Source organism: Coregonus clupeaformis, chromosome 21 (assembly GCF_020615455.1).
Source record: "Coregonus clupeaformis isolate EN_2021a chromosome 21, ASM2061545v1, whole genome shotgun sequence".
Taxonomy (NCBI): Eukaryota; Metazoa; Chordata; class Actinopteri; order Salmoniformes; family Salmonidae; genus Coregonus; species Coregonus clupeaformis.
Genome location: NC_059212.1, coordinates 44,908,413 through 44,932,514, shown reverse-complemented (window position 1 = coordinate 44,932,514; position 24,102 = coordinate 44,908,413). Strand labels below are relative to the sequence as shown.

Sequence of the window (24,102 nt, the reverse complement as noted above, 5' to 3'; positions counted from 1 at the left end):
AGGCTAAATAAATTGATGTTATTTTGTTGGGTAACGGATCAGCTCTCTGAACTCATTAAGAGGCGGCTTCTATCTTCAATACAATCGTTCCTTCAGAAGGTTAAACCAATAGGTCTTAGGCCTGCAGTAAATTAAATTAGATTCTCAGGTTCATTTTTCATTAGGTTATAATAATCCATGCCTTCTGGGAATGTTATGAAGTCCAAAAGTTATGGGCGGAGTTAGAAATGTGGCTGTCAGAAGTATTACCATGGAAATTAACTTTTAATCTGTCTGTCTTCATATTTCAAGACATGGCATATAAGGGTGCGGTTACAACCCTATGGGTTGGACGATAATTTTCTTGTCAATCATCTTGAAAAAACATACACTTAAAAAATGAAAGTCAACCAATGTCAGCCTTGAAATGCTTTATTATCCAAATGTTGAAAGTGCGTGGGTGACAGAGAGAAAGGCCATGTGGCGGAGAGTGATGCGTTCGTTTACATTCTTCATTGTAACCACAATGTCACAAATAATTGAACACACACACACACACACACAACATGAGCAGACTAACTTGGTCAAAACATTTATTTATTAAAGACGATCAGAAAGAATGTTGGTATTTATTTATTTTGATCCAAAGCCACGAATGAGTGAGTCACTCAGCTTTATGCTGCAAAATAGCCGACTAAATAGGCCAAGCCTAAAGGAATATATTAAATATCCTCCCTGTCCTCCCTGTCCTCCCTGTCCTACCTGTCCCCCTGTCCTCCCTGTCCTCCTGTCCTACCTGTCCCCCTGTCCTCCCTGTCCTACCTGTCCCCCCTGTCCTCCCTCTCCTCCCTGTCCTACCTGTCCCCCCTGTCCTCCCTCTCCACCCTGTCCTCCCTGTCCACCCTGTCCCCCCTGTCCTCCCTGTCCACCCTGTCCCCCCTGTCCTCCCTGTCCCCCCTGTCCTCCCTGTCCTCCATATCCTCCCTGTCCCCCCTGTCCTCCCTGTCCCCCCTGTCCCCCTGTCCTCCCTGTCCTCCCTGTCCTCCCTGTCCCCCCTGTCCTCCCTGTCCTACCTGTCCTCCCTGTCCCCCCTGTCCTCCCTGTCCTCCCTGTCCACCCTGTCCTCCCTGTCCTCCCTGTCCTCCCTGTCCTCCCTGTCCTACCTGTCCCCCCTGTCCTCCCTCTCCTCCCTGTCCTCCCTGTCCACCCTGTCCTCCCTGTCCTCCCTGTCCCCCCTGTCCTCCCTGTCCACCCTGTCCCCCTGTCCTCCCTGTCCCCCCTGTCCTCCCTGTCCTCCATATCCTCCCTGTCCCCCTGTCCTCCCTGTCCCCCCTGTCCCCCTGTCCTCCCTGTCCTCCCTGTCCCCCCTGTCCTCCCTGTCCTCCATATCCTCCCTGTCCCCCCTGTCCTCCCTGTCCACCCTGTCCTCCCTGTCCCCCTGTCCTCCCTGTCCCCCCTGTCCTCCCTGTCCTCCCTGTCCTCCATATCCTCCCTGTCCTCCCTGTCCCCCCTGTCCTCCCTGTCCTCTCTGTCCACCCTGTCCTCCCTGTCCTCCCTGTCCACCCTGTCCTCCCTGTCCACCCTGTCCTCCCTGTCCCCCCTGTTCTCCCTGTCCACCCTGTCCTCCCTGTCCTCTCTGTCCTCCCTGTCCTCCCTGTCCTCCCTGTCCCCCTGTCCTCCCTGTCCCCCCTGTCCTCCATATCCTCCCTGTCCTCCCTGTCCTCTCTGTCCTCCCTGTCCCCCCTGTCCTCCCTGTCCTCCCTGTCCCCCCTGTCCTCCCTGTCCTCCATATCCTCCCTGTCCTCCCTGTCCTCCCTATCCTCCCTGTCCTCCCTGTCCTCCCTGTTTTTTATAGAGAGAAAAAAAAAATAGCATAATCAGCGTTCTAACTCCCCTTTGTGATAATGACAGAATGACGCAATTTACCACAATCTGTTTTTATTTAATTTAATCTGCAGCATGCCTGTAATCTCCCTTTCGCTCCCACTACCATCACCATGTGTACGTCACAAATGGCACCCTATTCCCTACATAGTGCACTATCTTGGACCAGAGCCCTATAGGCATTAATATGTAACGTGCATTAACATGACATATTAACATGTATATGCATTAACATGTAATATAGAGTTGGTCCCCCCTTTGCTGCTATAACAGCCTCTACTCTTCTGGGAAGGCTTTCCACTAGATGTTGGAACATTGCTGCAGGGACTTGCTTCCATTCAGCCACAAGAGCATTAGTGAGGTCGGGCACTGATGTTGGGTCTGGCTCGCAGTCAGCGTTCCAATTAATCCCAAAGGTGTTCGATGGTCAGGGCTCTGTGCAGGCCAGTCAAGTTCTTCCACACACCGATCTCGCTTTGTGCACGCTATGTGAAAACAGGAAAGGGCCTTCCCCAAACTGTTGCCACAAAGTTGGTAGCACAGAATCATCTAGAATGTCATTATATGCTGTAGCTTTAAGATTTCCCTTCACTGGAACTAAGAGGCCTAGCCCGAACCATGAAAAACAGCCCCAGACCATTATTCCTCCTCCAAACTTTACAATTGGCACTATGCATTGGGCAGGTAGCATTCTCCTGGCATCCACCAAACCCAGAATCGTCCGTTGGACTGCCATATGGTGAAGCATGATTCATCACTCCAGAGAACGCATTTCCACTGCTCCAGTGTCCAATGGCGGCGAGCTTTACACCACTCCAGCCGACGATTGACATTGTACATGGTGATCTTAGGCTTGTGTGCGGCTGCTCGGCCATGGAAACCCATTTCATGAAGCTCTCGACGAACAGTTATTGTGCTGACGTTGCTTCCAGAGGCAGTTTGGAACTCGGTAGTGAGCATTGCAACCAATAACAGACGATTTTTACGTGCAATGCGCTTCAGCACTCCGCGGTCCCGTTCTGTGAGCTTGTGTGGCCTACCACTTCACGGCTGAGCCGTTGTTGCTCCTAGACGTTTCCACTTCACAATAACAGCACTTACAGTTGACCTGGACAGCTCTAGCAGGGCAGAAATTTGACGAACTGACTTGTTGGAAAGGTGGTATCCTATGACGGTGCCACGTTAAAAGTCACTGAGCTCTTCATTAAGGCCATTCTACTGCCAATGTTTGTCTATGGAGATTGCATGGCCGTGTGCTCGATTTTATACACATGTCAGCAACGGGTGTGGCTGAAATAGCCGAATTCACTAATTTGAAGGGGTGTCCACATACTTTTGTATATATATTGTATCTCCATAGACCATAGACCTCCATAGACCTCCATAGCCCAGATACCCAGGATGGTTTCAATGTGGGAAACTCCCTCACCTGGTTGTCTAGGTCTTAGTAAGGAACTCCCCTCACCTGGTTGTCTAGGTCTTAGTAAGTAACTCCCCTCACCTGGTTGTCTAGGTCTTAGTAAGTAACTCCCCTCACCTGGTTGTCTAGGTCTTAGTAAAGAACTCCCCTCACCTGGTTGTCTAGGTCTTAGTAAGGAACTCCCCTCACCTGGTTGTCTAGGTCTTAATTGAAAGGAAAAACCAAAAACCCACAGACACTAAGCCCTCCATGGAATAAGGTTGACACCCACCCCTGCTTGAATTGATCCTGAATACATTATGAACCAGAGCTTGTATTTCAGAAAGGTTATGAGACAGAGATACCCACCTCAGAAAGGTTATGAGACAGAGATACCCACCTCAGAAAGGTTATGAGACAGAGATACCCACCTCAGAATTGAAATAGAACAGAATTCTAGTTATATTGTATTCTATTTCTATGGTAGTGTCACGACTTCCTCCGAGGCTGCCTCCCCTCCTAGCTCGGGCAGGCTTCGGCGTTCGTCGTCACCGGCCTTCTAGCCACTGCCGCTCCTCATCTCATCATTCCATTTGTTTTGTCTTGTTTATTACACACACCTGGTTCATATCCCCTCATTAGTCCATGTATAAGTGTTCCCTCTGCCCCCTTGTCCTTGTGGGCGATTGTTTAATGTGAGGAGAGAGTAGCTCGGTTGAGCTATGTGTATTTTGTATTGCCGGGGTATATTTTCCCCGTGTGCCTGTTTGGTTCCAGTGTGCCTGTTTTGCACACTGGACTGTTTGACGCTATCCAGCGTAACTCTGTACTACGGACTAAACTCTGTATTCTGTGATTTACCCTCCTGTGCCTGACTCCTTCAAATCACCCATCACAGAATCACCCACCCGAAATGGAATGATGAGATGAGGAGCGGCAGTGGCTAGAAGGCCGGTGACGACGAACGCCGAAGCCTGCCCGAACCAGGAGAGGAGGCAGCTTCGGTGGAAGTAGTGACAGATAGCAACATCGTTTGTACTTTGAGTTGTAAAACGAAGGGTGGTTTATAAATCAAATGTCTTACTCATAACAAGTCAAGTTCAGAGTTAATACTTCTGATCATTTATTTCTGATAACACACATTTTCTAGGGAAACCAGGACCACTGCTGCGTTACAGAGTTGTTTTCAACCACATCAAAGGCACAGCCCAGCCCTTAAACACAAAATGAGTAACTGAGGTTTTTTTTTTTTAATGGCTGCTGGATAAAATGAGGCAGAATCCAGTCAGTTAAACCTTCCTGTCTTTAATTGACTCATAGTCTATTATGTAGGTCAACCTGAGACTGCAGGCTCACAGACACACAGAGACGGGGACACTGCTGGCCCATGAGACAGCGAGAGACATTACATCACATCACAACTAACCTCTGCTTCTCAGAGACAGGGACAAAGAAACAGAAACAGGGACAAAGAAACAGAAACAGGGACAGGGACAAAGAAACAGAAACAGAGAAACAGAGACTGAGACAGGGACAGAGAAACAGAGACTGAGACAGGGACAGAGAAACAGAGACAGGGACAGGGACAGAGATTGAGACAGGGACAGAGAAACAGAGACAGGGACAGGGACAGGGACAGAGATTGAGACAGGGACAGACAAACAGGGACAGGGACAGAGATTGAGACAGGGACAGAGAAACAGAGACAGGGACAGAGACAGAGACAGGGACAGGGACAGGGACAGGGACAGGGACAGGGACAGGGACAGGGACAGAGAAACAGAGACAGGGACAGAGACAGGGACAAAGAAACAAAGACCGAGACAGAGAAACAGAGACAGGGACAGAGAAACAGGGACCGAGACAGAGTAACAGAGACAGAGACAGGGACAGAGAAACAGAGACAGGGACAAAGACAGAGACAGAGAAAGAGACAGAGAAACAGAGACAGGGACAGAGAAACAGAGACAGGGACAGAGAAACAGAGACAGAGAAACAGAGACAGAGACAGGGACAGAGAAACAGGGACCGAAACAGAGTAACAGAGACAGAGACAGGGACAGAGAAACAGAGACAGAGTAACAGAGACAGAGACAGGGACAGAGAAACAGGGACAGAGACAGAGACAGAGAAAGAGACAGAGAAACAGAGACAGGGACAGAGAAACAGAGACAGGGACAGAGAAACAGAGACAGAGAAACAGAGACAGAGACAGGGACAGAGAAACAGGGACCGAAACAGAGTAACAGAGACAGAGACAGGGACAGAGAAACAGAGACAGAGAAACAGAGACAGGGACAGGGACAGAGAAACAGGGACCGAGACAAGAGTAACAGAGACAGAGACAGAGACAGGGACAGAGAAACAGAGACAGGGACAGAGACAGAGAAACAGAGACAGAGAAACAGAGACAGAGACAGAGAAACAGAGACAGGGACAGAGAAACAGAGACAGGGACAGAGACACAGACAGAGACAGAGACAGAGACAGAGACAGGGACAGGGACAGAGACACAGAGAAACAGAGACAGAGAAACAGAGACAGAGACAGAGAGACATTACATCATATCTACAGTTCCCTCTGGTCCTCTTCACATACTGCACCACTGCATCACCTCTGCCCTCTGCCATCTGCCCTCTGCCCTCTGCCCTCTACCCTCTGCCCTCTGCCCTCTGCTACCCTCTGCCCTCTACCCTCTGCCCTCTACCCTTTGCCCTCTACCCTCTGCTCTCTGCCCTCTACCCTCTGCCCTCTACCCTTTGCCCTCTACCCTCTGCCCTCTGCCCTCTACCCTCTGCCCTCTGCCCTCTACCCTCTACCCTCTGCCCTCTGCCCTTTGCCCTCTACCCTCTGCTCTCTGCCCTCTACCCTCTACCCTCTGCCCTCTGCCCTCTACCCTCTACCCTCTGCCCTCTGCCCTCTGCCCTCTACCCTCTACCCTCTACCCTCTGCTCTCTGCCCTCTACCCTCTACCCTCTACCCTCTGCCCTCTGCCCTCTACCCTCTGCCCTCTGCCCTCTACCCTCTACCCTCTACCCTCTGCTACCCTCTACCCTCTACCCTCTGCCCTCTACCCTCTACCCTCTGCCCTCTGCTACCCTCTACTCTCTGCCCTCTACCCTCTGCCCTCTACCCTTTGCCCTCTACCCTCTGCTCTCTGCCCTCTGCCCTCTGCCCTCTGCCCTCTGCCCTCTGCCCTCTGCCCTCTACCCTCTGCCCTCTGCTCTCTGCCCTCTACCCTCTGCTCTCTGCCCTCTACCCTCTGCCCTCTACCCTTTGCCCTCTACCCTCTACTCTCTGCCCTCTACCCTCTGCCCTCTACCCTTTGCCCTCTACCCTCTGCTCTCTGCCCTCTGCCCTCTACCCTCTACCCTCTGCCCTCTGCCCTCTACCCTCTGCCCTCTGCTACCCTCTACCCTCTGCCCTCTGCCCTCTACCCTCTACCCTCTGCCCTCTGCCCTCTGCCCTCTACCCTCTACCCTCTGCCCTCTACCCTCTGCTACCCTCTACCCTCTGCCCTCTACCCTCTACCCTTTGCCCTCTACCCTCTGCTCTCTGCCCTCTGCCCTCTGCCCTCTACCCTCTGCCCTCTGCCCTCTACCCTCTGCTACCCTCTACCCTCTACCCTCTGCCCTCTGCCCTCTGCCCTCTACCCTTTGCCCTCTACCCTCTGCTCTCTGCCCTCTACCCTCTACCCTCTGCCCTCTGCCCTCTACCCTCTGCCCTCTGCCCTCTGCCCTCTACCCTCTACCCTCTACCCTCTGCTCTCTGCCCTCTACCCTCTACCCTCTGCCCTCTACCCTCTACCCTCTGCCCTCTGCCCTCTACCCTCTACCCTCTGCCCTCTACCCTCTGCTACCCTCTACCCTCTACCCTCTGCCCTCTGCCCTCTGCCCTCTGCCCTCTGCCCTCTGCCCTCTGCCCTCTACCCTCTGCCCTCTACCCTCTACCCTCTGCCCTCTGCCCTCTGCCCTCTACCCTCTACCCTCTGCCCTCTACCCTCTGCTACCCTCTACCCTCTGCCCTCTACCCTCTACCCTTTGCCCTCTACCCTCTGCTCTCTGCCCTCTGCCCTCTACCCTCTGCCCTCTGCCCTCTACCCTCTGCTACCCTCTACCCTCTACCCTCTGCCCTCTGCCCTCTACCCTTTGCCCTCTACCCTCTGCTCTCTGCCCTCTACCCTCTACCCTCTGCCCTCTGCCCTCTACCCTCTGCCCTCTGCCCTCTGCCCTCTACCCTCTACCCTCTACCCTCTGCTCTCTGCCCTCTACCCTCTACCCTCTGCCCTCTACCCTCTACCCTCTGCCCTCTGCCCTCTACCCTCTACCCTCTGCCCTCTACCCTCTGCTACCCTCTACCCTCTACCCTCTGCCCTCTCCCCTCTGCCCTCTGCCCTCTGCCCTCTGCCCTCTGCCCTCTGCCCTCTACCCTCTGCCCTCTACCCTTTGCCCTCTACCCTCTGCTCTCTGCCCTCTGCCCTCTGCTACCCTCTACCCTCTGCCTTCTGCCCTCTACCCTCTGCCCTCTGCCCTCTACCCTCTGCCCTCTGCTCTCTACCCTCTGCCCTCTGCCCTTTGCCCTCTACCCTCTACTCTCTGCCCTCTACCCTCTGCCCTCTACCCTTTGCCCTCTACCCTCTGCTCTCTGCCCTCTACCCTCTGCCCTCTGCCCTCTGCTACCCTCTACTCTCTGCCCTCTACCCTCTGCCCTCTACCCTTTGCCCTCTACCCTCTGCTCTCTGCCCTCTACCCTCTGCCCTCTGCCCTCTACCCTCTACCCTCTGCCCTCTGCCCTCTGCCCTCTACCCTCTGCCCTCTGCCCTCTGCCCTCTACCCTCTGCTACCCTCTACCCTCTGCCCTCTACCCTCTGCCCTCTACCCTCTACCCTCTACCCTTTGCCCTCTACCCTCTGCTCTCTGCCCTCTACCCTCTGCCCTCTGCCCTCTGCCCTCTGCCCTCTGCCCTCTACTCTCTGCCCTCTGCCCTCTGCCCTCTACCCTCTACCCTCTGCCCTCTGCCCTCTACCCTCTGCTACCCTCTACCCTCTACCCTCTGCTACCCTCTACCCTCTGCTACCCTCTGCCCTCTGCCCTCTGTCCTCTACCATCAGGAAGCATGTCTAGATCTGCTGTGCATCTTTGACTCCAATCAAACAAGAGGCATTCTAAATACTGTAATAACGTGACACACTGACAGCCCATTCAGACTACAGTACTCCACTTCCAGCATCAGGTCTCCAAATGGCTTCTATCTCGATTGATACCATCCTCTGTGACAGCCATGTTTAATATCAGATACCCTGGTAGAACTAACAACCAGAGTGGAGGGAGTAGAGACCTTCCACAGAGGAGGAGGGTTACCATCAGCAGTGTACCAGGGCATTCACACAAAGCCAGTCTGTGTCCCAAATGGCACCCTATGGGCCCTGGTCAACAGTAGTGTACTATATAGGGTTCAGGGCGTCATTTGGGACGTTACTACTGTCTCTCAGATCCATGGGTTCAGGCCACTTTTTACAACTGAATGAACACATACTGTACATTATATAGGGTTGCAAAAAGTCCTGGAACTTTCAATAAATTCCCTGGTTTTCCAGAAACTTTGGAGGATTCCCGATTTCCTGCTTATTCACTCCTCCAATCTTGAGAAAACCTTTCAAATTAGTGGATTCAACTATTTCAGCCACACCCGTTGCTGACAGTTGTATAAAATCCAGCACACAGCCATGCAATCTCCATAGACAAACTTTGGCAGTAGAATGGCCTTAATGAAGAGCTCAGTGACTTTTAACGTGGCACCGTCACAGGATACCACCTTTCCAACAAGTCAGTTCATCAAATTTCTGCCCTGCTAGAACTGCCCCGGGCAACTGTAAGTGCTTTTATTGTGAAGTGGAAACGTCTAGAAGCAACAATGGCTCAGCCGCAAAGTGGTAGGCTACACAAGCTCACAGAACAGGACCGCCGAGTGCTGAAGCGCGTACAAATTGCAACACTCACTACCGAGTTCCAAACTGCCTCTTGAAGCAACGTCAGCACAAGAACTGTTCGTCGGGAGCTTCATGAAATGGGTTTCCATGGCTGAGCAGCCGCACACAAGCCTAAGATCACCATGCACAATGCCAAGCGTCGGCTGGAGTGGTGTAAAGCTTGCCACCATTGGACTCTGGAGCAGTGGAAACACATTCTCTGGAGAGATGAATCATGCTTCATCATCTGGCAGTTCGACGGACAAATCTGGGTTTGGCAGATGCCAGGAGAACGATACCTGCCCCAATGCATAGTGCCAACTGTAAAGTTTGGTGGAGGAGGAATAATGGTCTGGGGCTGTTTTTCATGGGAAAGGGAAATCTTAACGCTACAGCATACAATGACATTCTAGACGATTCTGTGCTTCCAACTTTGTGGGAAAAGTTTGAGGAAGGCCCTTTCCTACTTCAGCATGACAATGCTCCTGTGCACAAAGCGAGGTCCATACAGAAATGGTTTGTCGAGATCGGTGTGGAAGAACTTGACTGGCCTGCACAGAGCCCTGACCTCAACCCCATCGAACACCTTTGGGATGAATTGGAACGCAGACTGCGAGCCAGGCCTAATCGCCCTTGTGGCTGAATGGAAGCAAGTTCCCACAGCAATGTTCCAACATCTATTGGAAAGCCTTCCCAGAAGAATGAGATGTTCAACGAGCAAGTGTCCACATACTTTTGATAATGTAGTGTATGCTGTATGGTAGACAGAACACATACTGTATTTATATTAATTATGGATCCCCATTAGTTCCTGCCAAGGCAGCAGCTACTCTTCCTGGGGTTTATTATGGATCCCCATTAGTTCCTGCCAAGGCAGCAGCTACTCTTCCTGGGGCCCAATTTGTAAGTCGCTCTGGATAAGAGCGTCTGCTAAATGATGTAAATGTTTATTATGGATCCCCATTAGTTCCTGCCATGGCAGCAGCTACTCTTCCTGGGGTTTATTATGGAATCCCATTAGTTCCTGCCAAGGCAGCAGCTACTCTTCCTGGGGTCCAGCAACATTAAGACAGTTATACCCCTCCTCTCATCTCTCTCTCCACCCCTCCTCTCATCTCTCTCTCCACCCCTCCTCTCATCTCTCTCTCCACCCCACCCCTCCTCTCATCTCTCTCTCCACCCCTCCTCTCATCTCTCTTTCCACCCCACCCCACCCCTCCTCTCATCTCTCTCCCCACCCCACCCCTCCTCTCATCTCTCTCTCCATCAATCCATAAATGATGTAATATGCCCATGTGCCTCACCCTAATAATTTGGTATATTTTCACCTCTTAATTTCGCCTACTGTTCTGACTTGGTGGTGCACATGTAGCCTATAATCTGTTTTAGAGAAATGTAATCATCTAATATTGTAAGAGCTTTCATTGTCTGCTTATATGCCCCCTTTATTTATCCTACGGTTCTGACTTGGTGTACAGGGAGAGTACTGTAAGAACGGCCCATGTTCTGAATTCTGTCGCTGTACATTTCAAAAGTGCTGAACAAATAGTTATATTGACTACGTCCGTCCTAGCTCGCTCATTAATATTTTAATCGAAATTACGGATTGCCTCTTGTCCGCTTGTCGTCCCCTTATGCCATAGTTTGTACATCTCAATTGTCAGCAGAAATCACATTTGTTTAAGCAAGTCAGTCATATCATCTATGTTTTTTTTAAAGGCAGTAAATGAGGCTGAATTAACTGTTTCGCTGCCAGACAAGGCTCCGCTGATAGCCAGGTGGAGCAGTGGTAAGGTGTTGGGACTCTGCTGTTGGGACAGCTTTATGGAGGCCCTAACAGTTAGTGGGCACCGTTATAGTGCAATGAATGTACTGTTTAGTGTTGTGTTGTGATGTGGTTTTGCTGGCATGCATCCCACATTATTTATGTTTTGCCCCACCAAGATTGACATGCTAAAATCGCCACTGCATCTTATTCATTGCCAGCATGCAGTAGGCTAATGTATCTGTTGTCTTTCCGACCACATGGTATAATTAAGCAATAAGGCCTGAGGGGGTGTGGTATATGGCCAATATACCACAGCTAAGGGCTGTTCTTATGCCCGACATAATGAGGAGTGGCTGGATACAGCCTTTAGCCGTGGTATATTGGCCATAGACCACAAACCCCTGAGGTGCCTTATTGCTATTATGAACTGGTTACCGACATAGACCCTCTAGTAATTTAATAGGATCTCTATGGCAGTAGTTTACTCGACATAATAGGTAGTTGACATCCATGACGAATTACCTTGCCCCCAAAACAATACATTACCCCCTCATACCTAAACATGTTTGGTGGAAAGATGAGTTGATGAAGTGTCAGGCTTCACGTTTTGACAAGTGCTTTTCGTAACGTCAACATACGCCGAAGAAGCATAGCAATGTCGTAAATGAAATTCGACAGACTGCAAGATCAATTAACGAAGCAACCGTTACAATGTTGCGCACGCTGCTACAATTTTACAATGTAGCGCGAGAGAAAGGTTATGCCAAACACGTAATAAACATCTACCATGTCGTTTTGGCTATGCCGCATGACTGGATATGCAAAATAGAAAACTATTTTTATGCCAGTTTGCTGTCATTCTGACTCGTGTGATGTGGTTCAAGGAGAATTCAGGAAAACCTCATCTTCTTGACACGCAAAAAAAAAAATAACCCACAGAAATATTCACAACATACCAGACAATACTCCTTCCAATCGGTTTTTGACGACAACAGGATAGAAAAGGTATCCGGTAAAATGTATGGTAATGTCATTACCGGTGTAGTGCCGTCTCTGTCGGTCCGGTACTGCGCGAGCAAAATATCCGTGGTGTAGTTTAGCTGCGGTAGTTTCTTCTTGATCCTGCACTGATTCTTCCTGATCCTGTACAGCGGCAGGGCTCGACGCTACAGCTCCCGGCCGTCTCTCTTTACCAGCCGGACTAGACTGTCAGAGATGCAGCTCAGCTAGGGATTCTGGGATGGAAGGACAGCCTGGGTAATATTTTGGAGTAGTGGTCACCATCACTGATCTAAGATCAGTTTGCATTTCTCTACTGTGGATTGGGTAGTAAGAGTGATCCTAGATCTGTGCCTGTATATAAAAGCAATAGTAGTTAATTTATGACTGATGTGATGTTAATAAATGGTGTTATGACATAGCTATAATACATGAATGGTCACCGTATAGGAACACACTGAACTACAAGAAACATGAATGTGAGTTATAACACACACAGACCTGTAATGTGTATGTTGACTCCTATGCGGCGTCTAACTGTCAACAGCCATATGTCAGGGATAACACACACATTACTCACACACACGCTACAAACATGCCACTGTTTCTAATTAGTGTTTGTTTGGACTGTGCTCTCCAGGGATTGGTGGGTGTTGCCTCCTGCCTCCCTATGGGAATCGTACCCTACTGTGTGTGTGTTTGTGTGTCTGTGTGTGAGTATGTCTGTGTCTGTGTGTGTCTGTGTGTGTGTGTGTGTGTGTGTTTGTGTGTGTGTTTGTGAGTCTGTGTGTGTGTTTGTGTGTCTGTGTGTGTCTGTGTGTGTGTGTCTGTGTCTGTGTGTGAGTGTGTCTGTGCTTGTGTGTGTGTGTCTGTGTGTGTGTGTGTGTCTGTGTGTGTGTGTGTGTGTGTCTGTGTGTGAGTGTGTCTGTGTGTGTGTGTGTCTGTGTGTGTGTGTGTGTGTGTCTGTGTGTGTGTTTGTGTGTCTGTGTGTGTGTGTGTGTCTGTGTATGTGTGTCTGTGTGTGAGTGTGTCTGTGTGTGTGTGTCTGTGTGTGTGTGTGTGTGTGTCTGTGTGTGTCTGTGTGTGTGTGTGTGTGTGTGTGTCTGTGTGTGTGTCTGTGTGTGTGTGTGTGTGTGTGTGTGTGTGTGTCTGTGTGCCCCAGACCATTATTCCTCCTCCACCAAACTTTACAGTTGGCACTATGCATTGGGGCAGGTAGCGTTCTCCTGGCATCCGCTAAACCCAGATTAGTCCGTTGGACTGCCAGATGGTGAAGCGTGATTCATCACTCCAGAGAACGCATTTCCACTGCTCCAGAGTCCAATGGCGGCGAGCTTTACACCACTCCAGCCGACGTTTGGCAATGTACATGGTGATCTTAGGCTTGTGTGCGGCTGCTCAGCCATGGAAACCCATTTCATGAAGCTCCTGACGAACAGTTATTGTGCTGACGTTTTTTCCAGAGGCAGTTTGGAACTCGGTAGTGAGTGTTGCAGCCGAGGATGGACAATTTTTACGCGCTACGCGCTTCACCACTCGCCGGTCCCGTTCTGTTAGCTTGTGTGGCCTACCACTCCACTTCACAATAAAAGCCCAGTTGACCGGGGCAGCTCTAGCATGGCAGAAATTTGACGAACTGACTTGTTGGAAAGGTGGCATCCTATGACGGTGCCACGTTGAAAGTCACTGAGCTCTTCAGTAAGACCATTCTACTGCCAATGTTTGTCTATGGAGATTGCATGGCTGTGTGCTCGATTTTATACACCTGTCAGCAAAGGGTGTGGCTGAAATAGCCAAATCCACTAATTTAAAGCAGTGTCCACATACCTTTATATATATAGTGTACTTAGACAATAGTCCTGATCATATAGTCCTAGATAATATCCAAAACAACAATACACTGAATTCATACATTTTCAGTAATTTAAATTGTAAAGTCATATATTTCTACACAATACCACAACAAATGTTTCTAACTTCACGTCACTTCCTGTTGAACGCGGAACGAGGGAGAGCTCGGTTTTGTTGTTTTGAAAAGTTTGTTGTTTTGAAAGTGTATTGGAAAGTTCTCAGTAGCTAGCTAACTTTTTAGTTTGGATCCCGTGACACAGTTGGCATCAGTTGCTGGGACTGCTAGTCTCTGCCCAGTGATCCTATCGACCAAGGACGGGTCTTTCAGTGAAACGCGAGGGAGGCCCCGCTCTCTCGCTTTCCCAGATGCTTAGTTAATTTCATTCCAATCTCCTTTGCATTATTGTAGCCTTTTCTGTAGCCTGTCAACTATCCCTGTTCTCTCCTCTCCGCACAGGCCATACAAACGCTTCACACGGCGTGGCTGCTGCCACTCTAATCTGGTGGTCCCTGCGCGCACGACCCACGTGGAGTTCCAGGTCTCCGGTAGCCTCTGGAACTGCCAAAAAGGCAGAGTTCATCTCAGCCTATGCCACCCTCCAGTCCCTCAACTTCTTGGCGCTGACGGAAACATGGATTACCACAGAAAACACTGCTACTCCTACTGCTCTTTCCTTATCTGATCATGTGTTCTCGCATACCCCGAGAGCATCTGGTCAGCGCGGCGGTGGCACAGGAATCCTCATCTCTCCCAAGTGGACATTCTCTATTTTCCCCCTGACACATCTGTCTATCTCCTAATTTGAATTCCATGCTGTCACAGTCACTAGCCCATTCAAGCTTAACATCCTTGTCATTTATCGCCCTCCAGGTTCCCTTGGAGAGTTCATCAATGAGATTGACGCCTTGATAAGTTCCTTTCCTGAGGATAGCTCACCCCTCACAGTTCTGGGTGACTTTAACCCTACGTCTACCTTTGACTCATTTCTCTCTGCCTCCTTCTTTCCACTCCTTTCCTCTTTTGACCTCACCCTCACACCGTCCCCCCCTACTCACAAGGCAGGCAATACGCTTGACCTCATCTTTACTAGATGCTGTTCTTCTACTAATCTCACTGCAACTCCCCTCCAAGTCTCCGACCACTACTTTGTATCCTTTTCTCTCTCGCTTTCCTCCAACACTACTCACTCTGCCCCTACTCAGATGGTAATGTGCCGTCGCAACCTTCGCTCTCTCTCTCCCACTATTCTCTCCTCTTCCATCCTATCATCTCTTCCCTCTGCTAAATCCTTCTCCCTCCAATCTCCTGATTCTGCCTCCTCAACCCTCCTCTCCTCTCTCTCTGAATCTTTTGACTCTCTATGTCCCCTATCCTCCCGGCCGGCTCGGTCCTCCCCTCCTGCTCCGTGGCTTGACGATTCATTGCGAGCTCACAGAACAGGGCTCCGGGTAGCCGAGCGGAAATGGAGGAAAACTAGACTCTCTGCGGACCTGTCATCTTTCCACTTCCTTCTCTCTACATTTTCTTCCTCTGTTTCTGCTGCTAAAGCCACTTTCTACCACTCTAAATTTCAAGCCTCTGCCTCTAACCCTAGGAAGCTCTTTGCCACCTTCTCCTCCCTGCTGAATCCTCCTCCTCCCCCTCCCTCCTCCCTCTCTGTTAATGACTTCATCAACCATTTTGAAAAGAAGGTTGACGACATCCGATCCTCATTTATTAAGTCAAATGACACCGCTGGTCCTGCTCACACTGCCCTACCCTATGCTTTGACTTCTTTCTCCCCTCTCTCTCCAGATGAAATCTTGCGACTTGTGACGGCCGGCCGCCCAACAACCTGCCCGCTTGACCCTATCCTCTCCTCTCTTCTCCAAACCATTTCCAGAGACCTTCTCCCTTACCTCACCTCGCTCAGATCAGTCCCTACACCCAAACGAGGGCATTGCGTTCTTCCACCTCTGGCCTGCTGGCTCCCCTACCTCTGCGGAAGCACAGTTCCCGCTCAGCCCAGTCAAAACTGTTCGCTGCTCTGTTACCCCAATGGTGGAACAAGCTCCCTCAGAATGCCAGGACAACGGCGTCACTGACCACCTTCCGGAGACACTTGAAACCCTACCACTTTAAGGAATACCTGGAATAGTATAAAAGTAATCCTTCAACCCCCCCCCCACCCCACCCCCACAAAAAAAATATATGTATATATATATATTTTTTAAATTAAATAAATAAAAAAGTATATATATATATATATATATATATATATATATATATATATATATATATATATAAAACAAATGAAAATTAAAAATATACTTGAAAAATTAACAAATTTGTCACGCCCTGACTCAGGGGACTCGTATATGTTGAGTCAGGGTGTGTATATTCTTTGTTATGTAGTATTTTCTATGTGGGATCTAGTATGTTTAGTTCTATGTTGGCCGGTGTGGTTCCCAATCAGAGGCAGCTGTCGCTCGTTGTCTCTGATTGGGGTCCATACTTAGGCAGCCTATTGGCACTATTGAGTTGTGGGATCTTGTTCCGGTTAAGGTTGGTTGGTTATCTACCTTAGGACTTCACGTTTCGTTTCGTTTATTGTTTTGTTGTTGTGTTTATAAGTTAATTAACATGTACGCCTTGGTCTGACCCGTCATTCAATGAACGTGACAAAATTGGAAGAAAAAAAAATCATAAGGTGAATGCACCAATTTGTAAGTCGCTCTGGATAAGAGCGTCTGCTAAATGACGTAAATGTAAATTTAAATGTAAATTATTAAAATGACTAGTGTTCCATTTCTTAAAGTGGCCAGTGATTTCAATAGGCAGCAGCAGCCTCTAATGTGCCAGTGATGGCTATTTAACAGTCTGATGGCCTTGAGATAGAAGCTGTTTTTCATTCCCTCGGTTCCAGCTTTGATGCACCTGTACTGACCTCACCTTCTGGATGATACCGGGGTGAATAGGCAGTGGCTCGGGTGGTTGATGTCCTTGATGATCTTTTTGGCCTTCCTGTGACATCGGGTGCTGTATGTGTCTTGGAGGGCGGGTAGTTTGCCCCCGGTAATGCGTTCGGCAGACCGCACCACCCTCTGGAGAGCCCTGTGGTTGCGGGAGGTGCAGTTGCCATACCAGGCGGTGATACAGGCCGACAGGATGCTCTCAATTGTGCATCTGTAGAAGTTTGTGAGGGTTTTAGGTGCCAAGCCGAATTTCTTCAGCCTCCTGAGGTTGAAGAGGCTCTGTTGCGCCTTATTCACCACACTGTCGGCGTTGGTGGACCATTTCAGTTTGTCGGTGATGTGTATTCCAAGGAACTTGAAGCTTTCCACCTTCTCCACTGCGGTCCCGTCGATGTGGATAGGGGGGTGCACCCTCTGCTGTTTCCTGAAGTCCACGATCATCTCCTTTGTTTTGTTGACGTTGAGTGAGAGGTTATTTTCCTGGCCCACACTCCCAGAGCCCTCCCTGTAGGCGGTCTCGTCATTGTTGGTAATCAAGCCTACTACTGTTGTGTCGTCTGGAAACTTGATGATTGAGTTGGAGGCGTGCTTGGCCGTGCAGTCATGGGTGAACAGGGAGTACAGGAGGGGGCTGAGCACGCACCTTTGTGGGGCCCCAGTGTTGAGGATCAGCGAAGTGGAGATGTTGTTTCCTACCTTCACCACCTGGGGGCGGCCCGTCAGGAAGTCCAGGACCCAGTTGCAAAGGGCGGGGTTCAGACCCAGGGCCTCAAGCTTAAGGATGAGCTTGGAGGGTACTATGGTGTTGAATGCTGAGCTATAGTCAATGAACAGCATTCTTACATGGGTATTGCTCTTGTCCAGATGGTATAGGGCAGTGTGCAGTGTGATGGCGATTGCATTGTCTGTGGATCTATTGGGGCGGTAAGCAAATTGAAGTGGGTCTAGGGTCACAGGTAAGGTAGAGGTGATATGATCCTTGACTAGTCTCTCAAAGCACTTCATGATGACAGAGGTGAGTGCTACAGGGAAATAGATATTTAGTTCAGTTACCTTTGCTTTCTTGGGTACAGGAACAATGGTGGCCATCTTGAAACATGTGGGAACAGCAGACTGGAAAGGGAGAGATTGAATATGTCCATAAACACACCAGCCAGCTGGTCTGCGCATGCTCTGAGGACGCGGCTAGTGATGCCGTCTGGGCCAGCAGCCTTGCGGGGGTTAACATGCTTAAATGTCTTAATCACGTCGGCCACGGAGAAGGAGAGGCCACAGTCCTTGGTAGTGGGCCTCGTCAGTGTTATCCTCAAAGCGGGCGAAGAAGGTGTTTAGCTTGTCTGGAAGCGAGACGTCAGTGTCGGCGACGTGGCTGGTTTTCCTTTTGTAGTCCATGATTGTCTGTAGACCCTGCCACATACTTCTCGTGTCTGAGCCGTTGAATTGCGACTCCACTTTGTCTCTATACTGATGTTTTGCCAGTTTAATTGCCTTGCGGAGTGAGTAGCTACACTGTTTGTATTCTGCCATATTCCGAGTCACCTTGCCATGGTTGAATGCGGTGGTTCGCGCTTTCAGATTTGCACGAATGCTGCCATCTATCCACGGTTTCTGGTTAGGGTAGGTTTTCATAGTCACAGTGGGCACAACATCAGCTATACACTTCCTGATAAACTCAGTCATCGTTTCAGTGTATTCGTCTAAATTATTTTCGGAAGCTACCCGGAACATATCCCAGTCCGTGTAATCAAAACAATCTTGAAGCGTGGATTCCGATTGGTCAGACCAGCATTGAATAGTCATTAGCACGGGTATTTCCTGTCTGAGTTTCTGCCTATTGGATGGGAGGAGCAAAATGGAGTCGTGGTCAGATTTGTCGAAAGGAGGGCGGGGGAGTGCCTTATAACCATCCCAGAAGTTTGAATAGCAATGGTCGAGGATTTTGGCAGCGCGAGTACAACAGTCGATATGTTGATAGAACTTCGGCAGCCTAGTCCTCAAATTTGCTTTGTTAAAGTCCCCGGCTACAATAAATGCAGCCTCAGGATATGTGGTTTCCAGTTTGCATAAAGTCCAGTGAAGTTCTTTGAGGGCCGTCATGGTATCGGCTTGAGGGGGATATACACGGCCGTGACTATAACCAAAGAAAATTCTCTTGGGAGATAATACGGTCTCCATTTGATTGTGAGATATTCTAGTTCGGGTGAACAAAAGGACTCGAGTTCCTGTATGTTACTACAATTACACCATGAGTCGTTAATCATGAAACACACACCTCCACCCTTATGCTTCCCGGAGAGATTTTTATTCCTGTCTGCGCGATGAACTGAGAACCCATCTGGCTGGACTGATTTCGACAGAATATCCCAAGAGAGCCATGTTTCTGTGAAACAAAGTATGTTCCAGGCCTTGATGTCTCTCTGGAAAGAAATCCTTGCCCGGAGTTCATTGAATTTGTTAACCAGAGACTGAACATTAGCGAGTAGTATACTTGGAAGCGGTGGGTGGTGTGCGCGCCTCCTAAGTCGAACCAGTAGGCTGCTCCGAGTGCCTCTCCTCCGCCGGCGATGTTTTGGGTCAGCCGCTGGAATCAGTTCAGTTGCCCTGGGGAGAGCAAACAAAGGATCTGCTTCGGGAAAGTCGTATTCCTGGTCGTAATGCTGGTGAGTTACCGCCGCTCTGATATCCAATAGTTTTCCCCGGCTGTATGTAATGATACAAAACACTTTCTGAGCTAATAATGTAAAAAATAATACATAAAAAACCAAAATACTGCAAAGTTTCCTAAGAGCTAGTCGCGAGGCCGCCATCTTCGTCGGCGCCAGTCTGTAAGTCTGTAAGACATTGAGAGAGGACATCAGTTCTGTGTGTGAATCCATGATAACAATGACAGATAAATCAGACTCGAGGGACAATTAAGTCAGAACAACATGGTTGTGGACGGAATTGAAGAATCTCCACATGAGACCTGGATGGAGTCTGAGGACAAAGTGAGGGAAATGATCTCTGAGAAATTGAAGATGGACCACAGGAAGACTGAGGTGGAGAGCGCCCACAGGACTGGAAAACCCACCACTGGCCGAGGTGACAGGCCCAGGCCGATAGTGGTCAAGTTCCTGAGGTTCAAGGACATGGTAGCTGTTCTGGAAAGAGCCAAGAACTTGAGAGGAACGTATAGCTTCCTCAACGAGGACTATCCTGAAGCTGTGCGCCAGAAGAGGAAAGAATTTATCCCGGCCATGAAAGCTGCCAGAGCGCGTGGGGACATTGCTTACATCTGCTATAACAGGCTCATTGTCCACCCTGGAAGGGATGAGAGAGCCAAGCCTATTGGTTCGTAGCTTCAACCCCGCAGCACACACACACACACACCAACTGATTAATGGACTGCTGAATGTATATATTTTTTGCTTGCTTTGTTTGCTCTTTTCAGTATTATGTCTATCTCTGATAAGCTACCCAGGAAAGAGCTGTTCCCAAATCCAGAACAAATTCAAGAAAGCGTACAGTATTATATAGAGCCATTATTGCATGGAACTCCGTTCCATCTCACATTGCTCAAATAAACAGCAAACCTGGTTTAAAAAAACAGATACAGCAACACCTCATGGCACAACGCCTCTCCCCTATTTGACCTAGATAGTTTGTGTGTATGTAACAACAGTATGAAACAAGAATAAATGACATAAAGAATTATAGTAAAAAGCTTTGGAGCACCTTAAATGACATTTTGGGATAAAAGGCAAACTCAGCTCCATCGTTCATTGAATCAGATGGCTCATTCATCACAAAACCAACTGATATTGACAACTATTTAAACAATTTTTTCATTGGCAAGATTAGCAAACTTAGGCATGACATGCCAGCAACAATTGCTGACACTACACATCCAAGTATATCTGAGCAAATTATGAAAGACAAGCATTGTAATTTTGAATTCTGTAAAGTGAGTGTGGAAGAGGTGAAAAAAGTATTGTTGTCTATTAACAATGACAAGCCACCGGGGTCTGACAACTTGGATGGAAAATTACTGAGGATAATAGCGGACGATATTGCCAATCCTATTTGCCATATTTTCAATTTAAGCCAACTATAATGTGTGTGCCCCAAGGCTTGGCGGGAAGCAAAGGTCATTCCGCTACCTAAGAATAGTAAAGCCCCCTTTACTGGCTCAAATAGCCAACCAATTAGCTTGTTACCAACCCTTAGTAAACTATTGGAAAAAATGGTGTTTGACCAGATACAATGCTATTTTACAGTAAATAAATTGACAACAAACTTTCAGCATGCTTATAGAGAAGGACATTCAACAAGCACAGCACTTACACAAATGACTGATGATTGGCTGAGAGAAATTGATGATAAAAAGATTGTGGGGGCTGTTTTGTTAGACTTCAGTGCGGCTTTTGACATTATCAATCATAGTCTGCTGCTGGAAAAACGTATGTGTTATGGCTTTGCACCCCCTGCTATAATTTGGATAAAGAGTTACTTGTCTAACAGAACACAGAGGGTGTTCTTTAATGGAAGCCTCTCCAACATAATCCAGGTAGAATCAGGAATTCCCCAGGGCAGCTGTCTAGGCCCATTACTTTTTTCCATTTTTACTGTCAACATGCCACTGGCTTTGAGTAAAGCCAGTGTGTCTATGTATGCGGATGACTCAACACTATACACGTCAGCTACTACAGCAACTGAAATAACTGCAACACTTAACAAAAAGCTGCAGTTAGTTTTGGAATGGGTTGCAAGGAAAAAGTTAGTCCTAAATATTTCCAAAACTAAAAGCATTGTATTTGGGTCAAATCATTCACTAAACCCTAAACCTCAACTACATCTCGTAATGAATCATGTGGAAATTAAGCAAGTTGAGGTGACTAAACTGCTTGGAGTAACCCTGGATTGTAAACTGTCATGGTCAAAGCATGTTGATACAACAGTAGCTAAGATGGGGAGAAGTATGTCCATAATTAAGCGCTGCTCTGCCTTCTTGGGCCTCTGTAGCTCAGCTGGTAGAGCACAGCGTTTGTAACGCCAGGGTAGTGGGTTCGATCCCCGGGACCACCCATACACAAAAATGTATGCATGCATGACTGTAAGTCGCTTTGGATAAAAGCGTCTGCTAAATGGCATATTATTATTATTATTATTCTTAACAACACTATCAACAAGGCAGGTCCTACAGGCCCTAGTTTTGTCGCACCTAGACTACTGTTCAGTAGTGTGGTCAGGTGCCACAAAGAGGGACTTGGGAAAATTGCAGTTGGCTCAGAACAGGGCAGCACGGCTGGCCCTTAAAAGTACATGGAGAGCTAACATTAATGATATGCAAGTCAGTCTCTCCTGGCTCAGAGTGGAAGAAAGATTGACTTAATCACTGCTTGTTTTTGTAAGACGTGTTGACAAGCTGAATGTACCGACCTGTCTGTTTGGAATACTGGCACACAGCTTAGACACCCATGCATACCCCACAAGACATGCCACCAGAGGTCTCTTCACAGTCCCCAAGTCCAGAACAGACTATGGGAGGCGCACAGTACTACATAGAGCCATGACTACATGGAACTCTATTCCACATCAGGTAACTGATGCAAGCAGTAGAATCTGATTTATAAAACAGGTAAAAATACACCTTATGGAACAACGGGGACTGTGAAGAGACACACACAAAGGTATAGACACATGCATACGCCCACATTGTGATATTGTTGTATGGTGGTATTAAACATTTTGTATTGTAGATAGGTAGTGGTGTAATAATGTTATATGATGTACTGTTTTATATTTTGTTTTAAATGTAATGTAAGGCTTTTAATATGTTTGGACCCCAGGAAGAGTAGCTGCTGCCTTGGCAGCAGCTAATGGGGATCCCTAATAAATACAAATACAAAATGTATTGATATGTAGGCTATGTGTGCCTTTAAAAAATATATATGTCGTTCTGTCCTTGAGCTGTTCTTGTCTGTTAATGTTCTGTATTATGTCATGTTTCATGTTTTGTGTGGACCCCAGGAAGAGTAGCTGCTGCTTTCACAACAGCTAATGGGGATCCTAATAAAATACCAAATACCAATTCTGGGAGCTAATCTCGATAAAGTATTCAATAATTTCTCTGTGTATTTCAGATGGAATCAAAGTATTAGAATGTACCAGAGGCCACCGGTTTTCTTGTGGAAAACACTGTTGCTTCAGTCTTACTCTAGCAGGATGTTAGCCTCACCTACTAACCCCACATACATAAGCTATATGCACTCTCCTTGAAGGAGGGTCTACACTAGTAGTTAGTCACTAGTGCAGTATAATCTTCAACCACACATACAGTCAGTCACAGTACAGTAACTCCCATAAGGGAACAGATTAGCTGTGATCCTTTGGACCAGCCCTTATTCAGCACAATAGAAAAAGCACATTTCCTATAGAAAACGTGTGTGCTTGTCTTGAAGTATTTCAGGTTGTGAACTAGTAGTGGTTAGTGTTAGCTTCTAAGGGCTGGTGCAGTTCCATTACGGTGGGTTCTATAAGAGAACACATTAGCTCTGATCTTCTGGACCAGTTCTCTTAATCAGCAGACGTACTGAACATCATGTGATCTCTGGACTGGACTCTACTCTGTGCTCCTTGGTTGATCGGCTTCACTGTTTTCCATTAGAGCGGGCCGTCAGCTAATCAACCCGGTTACAGCCGGGTACTTTATCCACTTCATATCAACTAGGCTACTTTTCATTTAAAAGTTTCAATTCGCTAGTCTGTCGATCTATTGATAGGATAGGCGCCTGTCAGTCATAAAAGCGAGCGATGACAGGGTAACGCAGTCTGCTGTCTGTCCCGCTTCCCGGTACAATTTGTGCGCGCTGTGGTTGGTTGCAGGTGAAGATCTTTACACGGAGGAGGGAGAGAGAGCACGATGCTCGTGAATTTGCACGTCCCGTGTAATGTAAGTGGTAACAATTAGTCGAAATCCACGATTTAGCTTAATTATTGTTTTTCTGACACATTAATTTATTTTACTTTGCGTGTTTCACATAGCCAGCCACATGGAGTCGTGACACATAGGAGGCTGTTTACTGTGTGTTGATTGACAACTGAACAGCAAGTGTTGACTAGTTTATAAAAGGTGTGGAACTGACGGAATAAAGTCTCCTATATCCCTTTACCGTTCATAAATCACTCAACGTGGTTATATGTCCATGGTTATCCCTTTACCGTTCATAAATCACTCAACGTGGTTATGTGTCCATGGTTATCCCTTTACCGTTCATAAATCACTCAACGTGGTTATGTGTCCATGGTTATCCCTTTACC

The 24,102-nt window shown here is 48.2% G+C and overlaps 1 protein-coding gene across 7 annotated transcripts in view; it reads right to left on the bottom strand.

Annotated features, from left to right (window-relative positions):
- LOC121534511 (protein 4.1-like) overlaps positions 1 to 12,183 on the bottom strand; it is a 91,778-nt gene extending 79,595 nt beyond the window's left edge. For all 7 annotated transcript variants that reach the window (XM_045205923.1, XM_045205921.1, XM_045205922.1 and 4 more), the window contains exon 1: positions 12,036 to 12,183. The gene's annotated coding sequence lies outside the window, so the exon portion shown is untranslated. The remainder of the gene's footprint in view (positions 1 to 12,035) is intronic.
- Positions 12,184 to 24,102: the final 11,919 nt, after the last annotated feature.